This window comes from Haemaphysalis longicornis, unplaced genomic scaffold (genome assembly GCF_048455015.1).
Source record: "Haemaphysalis longicornis isolate Haplotype H1 unplaced genomic scaffold, Haemaphysalis longicornis Haplotype H1 scaffold_6, whole genome shotgun sequence".
Lineage (NCBI taxonomy): Eukaryota > Metazoa > Arthropoda > Arachnida > Ixodida > Ixodidae > Haemaphysalis > Haemaphysalis longicornis.
In genome coordinates, this window is record NW_027526407.1 from 165,794,911 (window position 1) to 165,812,229 (window position 17,319).

Sequence of the window (17,319 nt, forward strand, 5' to 3'; positions counted from 1 at the left end):
GTATCTTTGGACGTCGGCGATGCGCTCTTCATGTTTTACGTGCAGCAGCGTGGCCTCGAGCATCATGGCCGGCTGTATTTTGTAGACTAGCTAGAATAGTGTCTTTTCCGTAAGATATATGAATACCTTCGTTCTGCGTAAATGTATCAAATGGCAAGAGTTTGTTACCACCGAAAGCCTGTAATAACAAAGTCTTTCTCGGAATGGCCGGGTGAGCTTACTCTATAGAACATGCGTTTGGTGTTAATGTGTCTAGCTAAAAATTTTGACTCCCACCTTGTTGCCTGTGATCCGTGCGGTTACCGAGTATACGTTCTTTATGGTTTCGTCAAGACCTGTTTTGTATGAACAATAAATGAAACACGTGTTCCGTCTGGAGTCCTGTTTCCTGTGAGCATTCATGCCCTTGATCAGCGTGGTAGCGTTTTTTGTCTCTGGTAATATGTATAACCATGTGACGGTGCATCGCAGGGATGGTTGCATGGGAGGATGGCCTGATATTTATTAACTTTAAATCACCTAGGCCGTGCTTCCCTTTGTATTTTTTAAATACTGTAATTATTGTGTGTGGTGGTAAAACATGTTCTTGGAGTTAGGTATTCTCATGTACGGAAATATCCTAACTGGTTTTTATTCTAAAAAAGGTTCTTCTAGGTGGATATTTGTGGTTAACGATTATATTTAAAGCCCCTTCGGTATTTCTTTTTTTCTCGGCTACCTGTCCGGTTCTTTCTTTCTTTTTAAATATGGGTAACCAGATTTTTTAGGTACTGCTCTTAACAATTACGAAATTGTGCTAGCTTTTTATTTAGTTTAAAATGACATCCTTGATGTTCGGCTATCTGCTTACGCACTACGTACAGTCTTTGTCAAAATTTGTGGACCGCTGCTACCGTAGCCGGAGCAGGCGCGCGGTCACACAGCAGCGCTCCGGCTGCCGCTATCGGCTGGTAGCGCGGCTAAAGAGAGCGACGGGAACTCTCGCTCTTGGCTTTGTTGTGTGGCTACCGTGACAAAAGCAGAGCGTGGGACTTCGTTTCAGCGCAGCCACTTCGCGCCGGACGCACGAAGGCAAGGGCGAGAGATCTTCTCTCTCTCTTTAGCCGAGCTTCCAGCCGATAGCGGCAACCTGAGCGTCGCTTCGTGGCCGCGTGCCTACGGCGGCCAAGGTAGCCGTGGCCCATCAACTTTTGACAAAGACAGTACATGCTGCCCTAGAATGTGAAACATGGAAAGCAGCATTTTTTCTACCCTGTAAATTGGCTTCTCTTCCAAAAAAATTCGCTTCTAGCGCGTTAGTTTATTTTATAATGGCTTTAAACCTGCTATAGCTTTGGTGTAGTGGGTGTAGGTCGCCAGTTTATTTTGTTCTTTTTTGTGGGTAGGGGGGAGAGCGGATGGGAACACCAAACTTTTAATACATTGAAATGAGTTCTTTATACGTCCTTTGTTTATTGCGACGTATATAGAAACCATATTCACGATTACCTTATATATTTGTTGTGCCATTTCATTTTTTCCGTGTGGTACGTCGTAATTCTCTAATGAACTGCATTTCTCTAGCGCAAAACTTTCTGCATCACCACTGACACGAAGGCATTTCCCGGGTCTGTGAATAAATCTTCGGGTTCTCCATGTAGTGGTACATGCAAGTTAAAAAATCTGGCGACATCTTGTGCAGTCCCCTTCGGAACAGCGGCGGCCTCTCGGCAGCGCAACCCGCCGCGGTGGCTCAGTGGCTAAGGCGTTGCGCTGCTGAGCACGAGGTCGCGGGTTCGATTCCCGGCCGCGGCGGCCGCTTTTCTGATGGAGGCGAAAAGCAAAAACGCCCGTGTGTACGAGATTTCGGCGCACGTTAAAGATCCCCAGGTGGTCAAAATTAATCCGGAGCCCTCCACTACGGCGGGCCTCATCGCCTGCGTTGCGTCGGCGCGTTAAACCCTACAATCAATCAAATCTCGGCAGCGCATCGTGTCATCTGTGGCTGCGATAATCCAATTGTTCTTGAAGTGGAACACACCATACGACACTAGAAGATCTATTCAGAATTATTACCGATAGTTGGGCGATTTGGTAAATCATCTTGAAAGAAACACACATAGCGCGCAAAAAAAAAAACAGGACGAAGAACGGAGGGATCTACAACACAAGCGCTGCCTGTCAACTAGTTTTTATTTGAAACCCAAAGAATATATACATACAAATGTGCACATGCGCAGAAGAACCACATAAGATTAAGGCGATACATCACACCGTAATACGCTAAAAGATTAAATAACAAATAAATAAATAACGCCTTCAGGCAGCAGAATTTCCAAACCATGTTATAATTTCGGTGTGTCAGACCTTAGTCCGAGAGATTAGGCACGGAAGAAACGAGGTACAAAAGGAAAAAGAACTTGGGGAAAAACGACCCGTCATGCCCCACATGCACAATTTGGCACAAGGGCTGAAAAATGTCGGGTCAAGATACGGCATGGAGGTTATCTTCTCGGCAAAAAAGAAAATAGGCAGGCTTTGTTCCATGGTGAATAATATAGGTCCACTTGGTACCAGCCAGAACACGTGCGGTGTCAATCTCAAGCGAGCCGTTGTGCCTTGCAAATTAGGTGTTGTGTACCGCATTCCGCTGTCCTGCAAAAGAGCGTATGTGGGGCAAAGGGGGCTGTGCCTGAATATAAGACTAGGACAGCACGCAGGGACAATGAAAAACTGCACGTATGCAAATCATCCCGCACATTGTAAAAAGTGTAAAACCCGTGGATGTGAACCTCTTTTCGCTGATACCGAAGTGGTGTTTGAGTACGGAAATCAGAAGGTTCGGGACATAGCAGAGGCATTCTACATTACCATCTATCAAGATGAATGCGTTAGCCAGACGTCCATCACACTCCACAAAAAGGAAGCAAAGATAGTTGGCCATATGCTTGCGTTAACTGTCAGTTACTCGGCACGTGCACCTTTTAAGTTTTAGTGTGTGCTTGTTTTTTATTCTTTTAGCGTATTACGGTGTGATGTGTCGCTTTAATCGTATGTTGCTCTTCTGCGGATTTACACACTTGGTATATATATTCTTTGGGTTTCTAATATAAACTAGTTGAGAGTCAGTGTTGTACATCCCTCTTCTTCCTGTTTTTGTTGCGCGCTGTGTGTGTTTTTTTCAAGAAGATTCATTGGGACCGGTTGCATCGCCCTTAATGTACGGCTGTGGATTGCCTAGGCCAAAGGTGATTTTTGAGCTTCGATCTACGCCTCTTGCAACCACAGCCACACTTGATGCTGTCAGTGATGTCAGAGGCAAGACGTGGTCAGCCGTATCTAACCTTGATATGTCTTACTGTACATTCTTTACCCTGGTGACCTCCAGGCCACACACGTGATGGTAAAGCGGTAATCATTTGCGGGAGCAGCTGCGAAGCATTTGTTCCCAGATATGGACAGGGCGAACGGGCCTACTGATTCCAGTCCGACTAAACGTTAAGATGGAATGTCAGTTGCTTGCAGCCGCACTGCTGGAGCTTGGCGTACGGTTTACGACGTTGGCAGAGGTCACCGGCACGCACATTACGCTGAAGTCAGATCTACACTTCTGGGCAGAAGCAACCATGTCGAACGCACTCAAAAGTGGAGGTGACGACGTAATCGCTGGCAATGTAGGCATCATGGCGCTGATACAGCGCATTAGATTGCAGGTGAAGCGGAACGACGAGTAGGTTGTCAGGCCTATCGGTGCGAATGTTGCAAAAATACAAGACTCCATGTTTATCACGAATGAAGATAGGCCGTATTTGCCTGACGCAAAGTTCAGTTCTTCGATCATTACCCGAAGACAGGGTTCCTGCCGCTGTTATTTGCGAAAATTCAGAATTTCGAATGCCGCTAAATAGGAGAGTCAGCGTCAAACCCAGATTGTTCTGGAGGGCTTACCGGGATCCGAGAAAAATAATCGGCGTTGGAATGCGGGCATCCAGACTAGTGAATAAGAGAAAATGAGTATTTTCTAACATACAAGACCCAGCCGCGAAACCTACCTGTTGTGTTCTTCGAAGAAGAGAACCCCCACAGTGCGTGATGGTGAAGTACGACTGCGAAGCGCCTACAATTTACTTATTCAGAGAATTTGCCTACGACCCACCGGACCGCTACGTATTCGCGCTTCCTCCTAAAAGAAATACTCTGCTTTTATGGAAAACAGGCGGCTGGCGTAGGCCATCTCTAGATCAGAAACTGCTAGACCTTGGGCCAATACAGCCCCAATACTGCAGCTACTGCTGAAGAGCGGAGAGTTGGGCTAGTTGGTAGGAGTTTATCGTGGTGAAAACAAAAGCGCTAAAAAACAGGGACGAAGGAAGACATAGACCGCATGGTGCTTACTACTACCATTACCTACTACTACTACTACTGCAGTTACTACAATTGGTGTGAGTTTCAGTGGGATCTGAGGCATTCAAGTAAGCCAAAGTGGCGAAGATGTCAAGAGTCCAATTAGTGCAGAGAATGCTTGCTGTTTGTCGCATCCCCACGTAAACGTTGCGTTGTTTCATTGGGGGTAATTAGCGGACGCGTGATGGTGGCAAATCTTTCACAAGCTGTGGCGAAATTGTCTAAGGCATGAAATTTATGAGGCTCGGTAAGAAGTTCGGTCAAATAAACCAGGTTTCCGAGAAGGGTTAGCTTGTTTTCTCCAATTGACTTTTTGGCGTGCAGCTGGATACTGGAACAACAACAAACTCATGTACATTTGTAGGGGTTGTAGATGTGCCTCTAAACAGGCGTCGAGAAAACCATGTCGTTTTAAAAATAACGAGGGCCGATAGACAATTTCTTTTCGTGCAAACTTGATGCCATCAGTCTCTAAAAACTACCCTGGGTGTTAAATATAAACGTGTATGAGCCGTTGGTTGTCACGAAAACGGTGTTCTTGTGTTTTTTTTCATTCACTGGAATTCGCGAGAAACCTGACAGTGGGTACACTTATGAAAAGTATTTGGCTTCGTGCAGATAATGAAGGGCATCGCCTTTCGGTGGTAGAGGGTGGAGGTCTTCCTTTAATTTTTTAAGTCCTCTAAGGTCTTTGTTTAGGTGACGGTAATCAACACAAAACCTCGTGGTGCGATCATGGTTCTTCGCCAGTACAACGAGGGACACCATTGAGCTGTAGGAGGGCTTTTTGATGTTATTGTAGAGCATATTTTGACTTTCTGCTGCAACACTAGGCGTTCAGCTTGTGACAGAATGCTTGGCTGTTAGCGGATGGGGTTGGCATCAACAGTTTTTATGCTTTGCTTTACAGCAGAAGCCTTACCCAACCAAAAGCGATGGTAGAGCCCTGAAGATCCTGGTGCAAGAAGTTGCAAGAGCATTATTTTGGCATGTTTGTCGTCCTACCAGGAAGCAGAAGGGATCTACTCGTAAAGGCAGCATAATGCGTCCGCCACCAAACAGAAAAGTGGATCGTTGCCTTAAGGGCAAACTGTCGCCAGTGGAGTACCCTTGTGCCGCACGGGATTTTGCAAACCCAAGTTAACAAGAAGGAGGCTTATCACATTATCACTCAATGTAGTTAGTGTTTTGGAAGGAGTGACGTCTTGCTCTAATAGCCCTGAACGCATCGGCGGAACGAAGCAGTGACCATTAGCTACGCGTGGCCGCTAATTCAAGTGTGCCAATATCCTGATTTTTGCGGCACATGAACGTGGACATCCCATTAATAGTCTGAGTCTTGGTCGGCACCCGTTGTTGACAAAAAGGCAGCCCTTAACGAAGGACACCGGGGGAGCAGTCTACGAGATATTCATGTTGAAATAAAACGTCGAGTCTGAGTGTAGCTTTATGGCAACTCCTTTTCAAAATTTAAAGAGGACAGACATTTCTGGGGCAGAAAGTTTCACAGGAGCAGTGCATAGCCCAGTTACGACCGACTATCTTGCGTCGTCCTTATACGCGACGCACAATCTGGCAGGTGTAATCCCCTTGTTTAGTTGGGGGTGGAGATTAGTGGAAATTACATAAGTTTAGTCCGGAGTGCCGACAAGGGCACGCATTGAACGCTGTGTACATAAGCGCCGGTAAATTCTTCCGTGTGTATAACGTCAGAAGAGGAATTTTAAGATCGGCTTTGAAGCGGCTTCAGGGTTCAGAGAGGACGAGCTGCGAGAGGGCGGCAAACGCGGCTGGTGACGTGGCGGGTACAGGAGCGGATAGAACCGCGAGCTCGTAATTCTCGCACGAGCTCGCTGCTTTTGTAGAGTTGATTGACTGAACCTGTAATTGACGTATGAGCAATGCGGGTAAGGTCGACTGGTAGACCAAAGATGGCGTCTTTGGCAGAATCAAGCAACTGGGCCAACTGATGGCAGCTGAAGCAAGTTTGCCGATCGTCTTCCGTCCTACAATGAGCTTGCTTTTGTATGTTGACGGCCGACCAGTGTCTCGGCTTGCGATTCATAACTGAGTTTGGTGGTTGCAGGGGTGGTTAACCACACAGACGAATAGTATGCCCAGGGTTTTGGTCTCTTGGCGTGCCATGACTTCTATAAGCAGATAAGATTTATTACACACGCGTGAAATACGGAGTATAGAGCCATCGCCTTAGCTCACGTCGTATCCCCTGCGAAAGACCCTTAGAAGGTTCGCGTCGTACGTCAGAAGGGCAACATCGACGAGAAGTTACGGGGTCCTCACAGGAAGAACTGGTCATGGCGCTGTTCAGGAGCCTACTGAATGGGGTGGGACGATGAGGCTTTTAGCCTTCTTATGCTGGCATTCTTTATTGACGGCATGGAGAGTTGTGCAGTATTTGCATAACATAAAGTGGTAACGCACCGTCCGCGATGGTTTTAGCGGGTTGCCTACCCTATCCACCTCCATCATCTGAGCGTCATACTTAATGCAAGAGGACTGCACGTCCTGTATATGAGACAAGTAGGAGCATCCCGTCATTCTCACTGGTCGCAGGACTTTTTCCGCCGCTAGCTGAAGTCCGTCTGGTTTGCCAAATATTTGTCGCAATTGGGCAGTTTCTACTTCCCCACGAGAAATCTCCTTCTCGTGCTTGTCAGAGGAGTCCTTTGGGGTTCCCTTCAGGTAAAATGCAAAGTTGGCCAGCAAGATTGTCGAGCTCCACCTGTTATAAGCACTCACGTGCTCATACATGCTGCGCCAATTTTTGAAATCGACGACATCTGTGCCGCATAGAAAACAGTTCGGCAGTGCTGAGAGGTTATGACGAAGAGTGGCCCGTACTTAGGGTTGCCAGACGTAAACGTCGTTAGCCCTGTATCGCGATAGCTGCTTCGAAGCTTCAATTTTTTAGCACCTTTACCACAATATGTACTAAAGATAACAACTTACCCCAAAAAGTGGTCTTTTTATGAAGACCGGGGGTTCACTTCCTCAACAATAGCGTAAGAATTTACAAAACCTACAGCTACAGTTTATTTAAAATATAGGGATTTTAACTTTCTCTCCAATCAAAGAATTAAGAAGTGCTGTCGTACTACTAAAGTAGAGTACACTTTTAAACACTAGTTTAAACAATTCAACATCACTTTAAAATTGACCAACATACTTCAGCCATGTCTTTTCATGCTGACAGCTTAAACCACACAAACGTACATGGCTTTCATTTCCCTAAAGCAGTCGCTGATAGTCTTGCTATATTTTACGGCTTTCAGTTCTGGTAGGGCAAAAGTGCTGAGCGCAGCAACTCCCTTCCAAATCTCTCACCTGACATCGAAGTAACCTTATTGCGTCGATCATCTTGAGAACCAAATGTGAAAATCAGTTTGGTCCTACGAGAAAAAGGTGAGATACTTTTCTGGTTAAAAGAATCAGTTTTTAGCAGTTCCTGAACACTTAAAAAGCTTAAAACAAAAACTTACCCAAGTTTTTTAACATGTTGCGGCAGTATGGTTTGTAAACTACTGGTTCCCAATGACGAGGTCTGCATAATTGAATGTAGTTCATTGTGCAGTTGTCAGAAGGTTTAATAGTTGTATTTCCTCTGACACGCAGTTCGCAGGAATAATATGGATTTTCTGTAATAAATTTTCAAATGCTATATTTTATGATGTCTTTACAGAACTTTACTTGAAATAAGTATTTCTATTAACGGTGTTTTATAATGCACTGTACTTTCCTCTGTTGCAATATTTAGGATAGGAAAAAGTCACTAAGTTAGTAGAAAAACGCAACCACACAATGAGGCCTCTAGTAGTGATACTCTCCAACACTTGTATATAGAATTTCTATTACCCTATTTAAAATGAAAATTACTACAAGTATAAATAAAAGTAAGTTTTATAAAATAAAAAGCCACAAGTTTGTATAAATAGCTGCCAATTATTTGACAATACACTTCTGCCATACAACGTTTATTATTTTACTCTGTAGGAGAAAAGTTATTTTAAGCAAATGCTATTGATAACTAGGTATGAAAGATTTTTGGTGCCTGTTTAGAATAGTTTGTCTCTGTTGACAAATTGCAGAACTGCTGTTCTTGTCTAAAATCTCACAGATTGTCTTGGGTGACCGAGCGTTGCTCCAAACAAAACTTTTAGAGTATCTAAAAATCCACTATGGTTAGCAAAGGTTTCAGGGTAATCTCCGTTTACTAAAACTTGCTGAGACTACTTGTTTGAATACTACTTCACTACAATCCTTAGTGTAATATAGGGGAAGAATATTCCTTGGGGTTCTGGTAAGCATGGTCATTCAATTCTGGCTTTTAAGAATGGTGTGCTAGCTTAGATAAGGCAGGTCCTCCTTTGAAAGAGTAGAGTTACGCCCCCGAACTATCCTTCTCTCATTTTCCTTGCCTGTTTCCCGACTCCTGTACCCTTCTCGGCATGTTGGGCGTCGCTATCGTTTTTGATGTTGTGCAATGCCCCTGGGTGTTCCACAGATACTTCTCCGCCACACGCCAATGTGCTGAGAAAAGCAGCGGTGTAATAAAATATATTTTCACAACACGGAAGTCATGTGTGTACTTAGCCTGTGACCTAGTGCTCTGGCAATTTCCCTTCCCCTTCAAACTAGCAAATATTCAATTGCTAACTTCAGATATTATTAAAAGCCAACATTGTTATACCAAACATGAAGTCGTCGGTATTCTAGGCACGCTCTTCTGAGGTCATTGCGTCTTCTTTTGGATATTTTCCCTGGCGTAAAAGTCATCTACGAGAACCTGCACATAATATGCGCAAGAAACTTCTGAGAGTGCTATTTTTAATTACGAGGATAAATATTCCAGCTACGGTTTTGAAAGCTGTAATTTTGGTATAACCAGAGTTCCACTTATAAATATGGCTAGTGAAGCATACATCATTACAAAATTTCATGTCCCAGAATATATATATATATATATATATATATATATACATACATACATATATATATATATATATATATATATATATATATATATATATATATATATATATATATATATATATATAAATATATATATATATATATATATATATATATATATATATATATATATATATATATATATATATATATATATATATATATATATCAGCTGGCATGCTGGCGATGGGCCCGAAGGCGTGGTGAACAAAAAGTAATAAACATAGAAAACAGGCAACAGCAGAGGGTTTATTTCCTACGTTTCGACTTCAAGACACGTCTTCTACGGGAATGATGCCTTCGGTCGCTTCGGAAGAGAGCATACAAGTCGGAAGTGGACCGCGGGTTAGCAAATGGCCAACGACAGCCCACAGAAACATTAGTGAATAACACAAACATAAAGTGAGAATTTCCTTATAAGAAGAATGAACAAAAAACGAACAAAAAATGAACAACGAAGAGAGAGAAGCCAAGATACTTGGGGGAAAAAGAAAGAGCACTGAACAGGAATTCGAGTGGGGGTGGAAACGCAAAAAGCTCAACGGCGATCGAAAGTGGCCTTGTAAAACAAAGAAGAGTAGCCAATATATATTCCACGGCTAGCCGTCACCATGCAAACGCCCAGACGCTCGGAGGGATCGCGTTTCTGCGATCCCTCCGCTTTCAATCCCCTCACTTTTATTCAACTGAAACGCGACTCCACTTTCTTTCCAAATTTTTATCTGTTTCGATGACCTACCATGTGCTCCCCTTTGCTTTCCGAGGTTTTCTTGACTGCAAAACTTAATTTGTCTTATTTTCAACGAGCCCCTCATTTCCTATTCGGATTCGCTACAAGCATAGCGAGGGCATCTGTTCTGGCAGTCTTGGTGCCATAGGAAGCTTAAGAGGGTTCAATGCTGGTCGACCACTCTGGACATGTCGTATACACTAGAGATACGGCCCGTCGGTTAAAAAGAAGGTCCCCTTCACCCCGAGTAGTCCGAGTTGCGCTGGCTACCACCCCCAAGCACAGGAAAAAATTACATTGACATAAATATCCCAGAAAGTGCAGGGGAAAAATAGTCCCGCCAGTAGCGTAGTGGTTATCGCACCAGACCGGAATTCTGGAGATCGTGGGTTCGGATCCCACATGGAGGCCATTTGTTCTCCCTTTTCTTTCCAAAATCTGTACCAGTTTCAATGACCTACAATATTCTCCCCTTTTGCTTTCCGAGGTTTTCTTGACTGCCTAACTTTATTTCTGTCTTAATTTCAACGAGCCCCTCATTTCCTATTCTGATTCGCTATATATATATATATAAATATATATATATATATATAACATGATCATCATCATCACAGCCTATCTACGCCCGCTGCAGGGCAAAGGCGTCTCCCAATATTCTCCAATTACCTCGGTCCTGTGCCAACTGTGACCAATTTATCCACGCAAACTTCTTGATCTCATCTGCCCATCTAACTTTCTGCCGCCCCCTGCAACGCTTGCCTTCTCTACGGATGCACTCGGTTACCCTTAATGACCAGTGGTTATCTTGCCTTCGATTACATGCCCTGCCCAAGTCTATTTCTTCTTCTTAATTTCTACCAATATGTCTTTACACCAGTTTGCTCCCTTACCCACTCCGCTCTCTTCTTGTCCCTTAATGTTACACCTATCATTTTCCGCTCCATTGCCCGCTGAGTCGTTCTCAATTTAAGTTGAACCCTCTTAGTGAGCCTCCAAGGTTCTGCCCCGTCGGTGAGTACCGGTAAGATGCAGCTGTCATACACTTTCTTCTTCAGCGACAATGGTAGGCTGCTATTCATTATCTGAGAATGTCTGCCATATGCACCCCACCCGACTCTGATCCTTCTAATTATCTGTGCCTCATGGTTGGGATCTGGGGTCACAACTTGGCCTAAGTAGATATATTCGCTTACCACTTCTACTGCCTCGCCACCTATCTCAATCTGCTGTGCTGTCCCGAGGTTAATGATCTATATTTTAGTTTTCTGCATAATATTTTCAGGCCCACGATTCTACTCTGTTCGCCCAGTGCGGGAAGTATGCTTGGCAATTCGTCCCCCGAGTTACTTAGCAAGGCAACCTCATCAGCAAACCTGAGGTTACTGAGGTATTCTCCATTAACCCTTACTCCCACCTGTTCCCAATCCAACGTTTTGAATACTTCTTGTATGCATGCTGTGAATAACATTGGAGATATTGCGTCTCCTTGTCTGACACCCTTCTTTATAGGTATTTTACTGCTCTCCCTAAGGAGGATGATGGTAGCTGTAGACCCATTGTAGATATCCTCTAGTATTCTTACATAATGCTCATCTACCCCCCTGTTGCGTAATGTCTGAATGATTGCTAGAGTTTCGACCGAGTCAAATGATTTCTCATAATCTATGAAGGCTAAATATAGGGGTTCAGTATACTCAGCGCGCTTCTCTATCACCTGATTGATCGTATGAATATGGTCAATTGTTGAATAACCTTTACGGAACCCTGCTTGTTCTTTAGGTTGACTGAAGTCTAAGGTTGCAGAGATTCGGTTAGCGATTACCTGATAAATACCTTATAGACGACTGACAGTAAGCTGATCGGCCTGATTTTTTAAGTCCTTCATGTCGTCTTTCTTATGGATTAGGATGTTCGCGTTCTTCCAGATTCCGGTACCATTGTGGTCATTAGGCATTGCGTATACAGATTTGCCAGTTTTTCATGTACAATTTCTCCGCCATCCTTCAAGAGGTCTGCTGTTATCTGATCCTCACCAGGAGCTTTGCCCCCTTTCATATCTTTCAAAGCTTTCCTTACTTCTTCGGTCGTTACTGGTGGGATGTCTATCTCCTCTGAACTACTGTCTCGTTCGGCATTAGCCTGTATGTCCCGGCTACTGCACAGATCCCTATAGAGCTCCTCGGCCACTGTGACAATTTTATCCCTATTTGTGATGACATTGCCTTGCTTGTCCTTACGTGCATGCATCTGATTTTTCCCCACGCCAAGAAGTCTCTTCACTACTCTCAGGCTACCTCCGTTCTTTACAGCGTATTCGATCCTCTCCATAATATACTTCTGTATGTCAGCTGTCTTACACCTATTGATTAAATTCGAGAGCTCGGCTAGTTCTATTCTGTCAGCTGCGGTAAAGATTATGATAGTTTGCCCTTTCCTGATTAAATCTTTCGTCTCCTGTGAAAGTTTACCAGTATCCTGTCTGGCCATAGTGCCCCCGACTTCTACTGTACACTCCGTGATAATGCGTGTAAGGTTGTCGCTGGCTTCCTGTGTCCTAAGCTCGGCTTGCTCGTTAAGGGCGGAATATTGGTTCTGCAGCGCGATCCTGAATTCTTCTACTTTACGTCTTACTGTTAGCTCATTTATTGGCTTCTTTCGTACTAGCTTGTTGCGGTCTCTCCTCAAATCTTGCCTAATTCGACATCTTACCATACTGTGGTCCTTACACCTTATCCTTCCGAGCACTTTCACATCCTGCACGACGCCAGGCTTATCGCATAATATGAAGTCTATTTCATTTTTGTGCTCCCCATTCGTGCTCCTCCAGGTCCACTTCCGACTCTCCCGTTTACAGAAGAAGGTATTCTTTATGCGTAGGTTATTCCGTTCTGCAAGATCAACTAGTAGGTATCCCCTGCTATTTCTACAGCCCAGACCATAGTTCCCAACTGACTTGTCTAAAGCCTGATTCTTGTCTACTTTAGCAGTGAAGTCCCCCATAACTACGTTATACTGTGTTTTTGCTTTACCTATTGCCGATTCCACATCTTCATAGAAGCGTTCCACTATTTGCTCGTCGTGGCTGGATGAGGGCCCGTAGCCCTGCACCACCTTGAGCTTGTACCTATTATTCAGCCTAATTAGAAGACCTGCTGCCCTTTCGTTAATGCTATAGTATTCGTCTATGTTGCCAGCTATGCTTTTATTCACTAGAAATCCCACTCACAGTTCTCTTCTGTCCTCTAGACCACATTAACATAGGACGTGTCCATTTTTCAGCACCCTAAAGGCTTCACCTGCCCTCCTAACCTCGCTAAGCCCTATTGCATCCCATTTAATGCCCTCTAATTCCTCGAACAACACCTCGATACTTGCTTTGCTAGATAAGGTTCGCGCGTTAAACGTTGCCAGGTTCAGATTCCATTGGCGGCCGGTCCGGATCCAGGAATTCTTAGCACCGTCTGCTGTGTCACAGGTCTGACCACCGCCGTGGTCAGTTGCTTCGCAGCCTCTCGGGACTGAGGGCCGAGGGTTAATTGGCGTATTCATGGGAGGTTGTGGCCGTTACTACACCAGGGTGGCCAATCCTGCTCTGGTGAGGGAGTGCATTACCGGCCATGGTCGCCGGGGTCATGCCGCACCCCAAGCCCCTTTGTGCAATTCTATCAATACGCGGATTTTTTTTTAATCCGGTGGGAATTGTCCGGCACCGGGATTCGAACCAGGGTCCTTCTGCACGCGAGGCGGGTGTTCTACCTCTACGCATCGTTGCATCTATATATATATATATATATATATATATAAATATATATATATATATATATATATATATATATATATATATATATATATATATATATATATATATATATATATATATATATATATATATATATATATATATATATATATATATACAGTAGTAGACATAGCGCCACATAACAAAAAAAGAAAGGTATACGGACGTTTCAGAAGAGGACGTTCTTCAGAGTACTGACAAAAAAGTTTGTTTTCGTTTTTCTCGTGTGTCGCTGTCTCTACTTATCTTAGAAAAAAGTATATATGTATATATATATATAGTAATGGACTGAGGGTCCCGATGATTTAGGACAATAAAGAGGGTTGGCAGTCTAGAATCCCCCGAAAGCAAAGGGGAGCGTGTGGTTTTTATTAAAACAGATAAAGAGTTTGAAAAGACCGAAAGAAGTTAGAGCAAAAAATGCCCGCTGGGTGGGATCCGAACCACTACCTCCAGAATACGCTTCTTGTGGGATGACTACTACGCTATCCGCGGTGCTATTTCCCTCCTCTTTCTGTGGTATTTCTGTGAAGGTGTTTTTGTTTCCTGCGCTTTGGGGTAGTAGCCAGTGCAACTTGGACTACTGGTAGGTAAGGGGACCTTCTTTTGTAACCCCCGGGCCGTGACTCGAGTGTGTACGACACATCCAGAGTGGTCTACCACCGTCGAATCCTTTTAAGATAGCTATGGCCCCACGATGGCAAGAACAGAGGCCCTCAATATGCTTGTACGAACATGAATAGGAAATGTGAGGCTCATTGAATTGCGACAGAAATAAGAGTTGGCTGTCAAGAAAACTTCGGAACGCACAGTGGACAATGTGGTAGGTAATTGAAACAGATAAACAATGAGATAACACAGAAAGATGAGAAAAATTCCCGCCGGTTGGGATCTGAATCCACAACCTCCAGAATACGCGGCTGGTGCGATCACCAATAGGCTACGAGTTTTCAAGAATTAAGAAACAAGTGTTCAAATACTTTTCTCTATGCCGAGAAAGATGATTGTCAACCAATCAGCAAGTGTTAACCATTTTTAAATGCGTACGAGTGTTAGCAGGTTCTGCGACGACCAATAGGCTTAGGCCAAGTACTTTCAAACTTCGTAGTGTTTCCGAAACCAGTAACCCTTGTATTATTCCGACACTCACACACACACACACTCTTACACACACACTCTTACACACACACACGCACACACACACACACACGAACATATATTGTCGCGTGTGCTTCAGTCGCTACTCCCGCCCTGTGGGATATGTGCATAAACTGTAACTTGTACAAACGGACATTGAAACATAGTTAAGTAGCGCAGTAAGGACGGGACAAAAGTAGAGACCACACAGGACTAGCGCTAGACATCTGCTGAATTTCGGCTACACGTATCGAAATATATATACAGGTGCGCGCATGCGTGAACAAGCTCAAAATACAAAGAAAAATTATGACAGGGTCAAGTGGTGCATTGTATTTTGAGCATGTTCACGCATGCGCGCTCCTCTATATATATTTCGATACGTGTAGTAAAAATTCAGTTGATGCCTAGCGCTAGTCCTGTGTGGTCTCTACTTTTTTCCCGTCCTTACCGCGCTACTTAACCATGTTTCACAGTTCGAACCAACTAGCCGACATTTACACATTGACAAGTACAAAGGGAACACCGAAGTCGACGGCGTACTGTGTGTGCTTGTCCATTGGTCCGTATATTGGCCACCTTGCTTTCTAGCTTGTGATAACCTCACCATTTAGGCGTGCGCCTCATAAAGTCCCCTTTCTCTTTGTAGTCAACTTGCGTCCCCATCTGGAAGGACGCAATACTGCTAGAGGGTGCTTTCGATGCCCAGGACACCCCATGAAATCAGGCCTGAAAAACCTCGGCTCATCCCAACTGGGGTCCATTGGTGCAGCCGTGGCAAGCTCGGTCTTTCGCCTGGAACGCGGAGTTCTCGGTGAGACAGCACCTAGGCATCAACACCCTGAGGTGGGAGAAATGACGGAGGCGGTGCCTACATTCGTACATTCCACCAGCCCCCGTTTAAACTTTCTTTACGTGGAAGCCTACGAAGAAGTTGAAGACTGGCTTGAACGCTCAGAGCAAGTCGGCACATTTAAGCAATGAAGCGCCGTTCAGAAACTCCCCAATGTTTATTGCTCACTCGAAGAGAGTGAGAGAACGTTGTTTGAGAATAACGAAGGAAGTCTGACACCAGGGACGACTTTTCTTGCCAGATGAAGGAAAGGTTTGCAAATGCCGACGGCCGGGAGCATGCGCAGGGGGTGCTGCACGCGCGTTACCAGAAGCACAACAAGGGGGTTGCAAAGTTGGCGGAGGACATGACCCGTTTTTTTCCGACAAGCAGACCTCGATCTGCACGCAATCAAATGCTGAATGTTGAGGCAAGGGTGTAGTGCAGGGTACTATAAACGGATGATTCTGCAGTGGTGCGTAATGTCCGTGTACGCGACCAGCCTGTCTCTGCTTCCGTAAACTTAGGCCCATGTCTCCGTCGCGGTGAGCTTGGTTGCCGAAATCTTGGGCTGCCTCGTTTGGCAGTTCATTCCTCACCAGAAACGCGTCTTCTGGCGTCCATACAACGCGAACATGCCTGCATTTGTTGCCAAGAAACGTCTGATGGATTTCGGCCGCTGATGGAGAAATTCTTCCAGCCAGGAAGGTTCTGATTGCCGTCTTCAAGTCAGACACAAAACGTTTGGCTTCCCTGCTAGCAACTACCCGCGCGACCGCCACTTCTTCTGCTATCTCATTGTGCGTCGTCAGGATTGCGCACGAGGTCACTGCGTTTTTATTGCGAACTTTTCAATTGTTGCACTGCTCACTCACCTCACGCGTGATAGAGGGATTTCACCTAGGGCAATTCACAGTAAGTGGTTTTCGCCGAATTCGTCGTCGCTTGCGGACACAATTTGTATTGTCTTAGTTTGACGAAGATGCTGCGACTTTTGTCCACACGGATGTTAGCAATGTGAGGCTCGGCGCTGTTATCGTCCCGTAGCAAGAAGGCGGCGAAAGAGTCATCACGTACGCTAGAAGAACCCTGTAAAGACGTCAGAGTAACTACTGGGGCACAGAAAATAAATGCCTTGCTGCTGTTTGGGCTATCCTCAAATTTCAACTCTGCCTTTATGGACGTGCTTTCACGGTCGTAAGTAACCACCATTCCCTCTGATGGCTGACGAACATGAAGAACCCTACCGGTCGTCTAGCACGATGGAGTTTAGGGTCCACAGCTTTGACATGACAATCGTGTACAAATCCGGCAAGCGCCATTCGCATGCGGACTGCCTGTATGAGCTTTGAGGACATCAAACCATCCTCGTCATCACTTCAGACTGTGCTGCTTTGTTCCCACCGTGTGGCATTTTGAATTACCTGCAATATAACATTATTCGCGTAA

At 44.7% G+C, this 17,319-nt stretch overlaps 1 long non-coding RNA gene across 3 annotated transcripts in view; it reads right to left on the bottom strand.

Annotated features, from left to right (window-relative positions):
• Positions 1–2,305: 2,305 nt before the first annotated feature.
• The window catches only part of LOC144141251 (uncharacterized), a 171,564-nt gene continuing 156,550 nt past the window's right edge, over positions 2,306–17,319 (bottom strand). For all 3 annotated transcript variants that reach the window (XR_013316496.1, XR_013316495.1, XR_013316497.1), the window contains exons 5-7: positions 7,884–8,039; positions 7,729–7,793; positions 2,306–2,634 (exon numbers count right to left, since the gene is read on the bottom strand). This is a non-coding gene — a long non-coding RNA (uncharacterized LOC144141251). The remainder of the gene's footprint in view (positions 2,635–7,728; positions 7,794–7,883; positions 8,040–17,319) is intronic.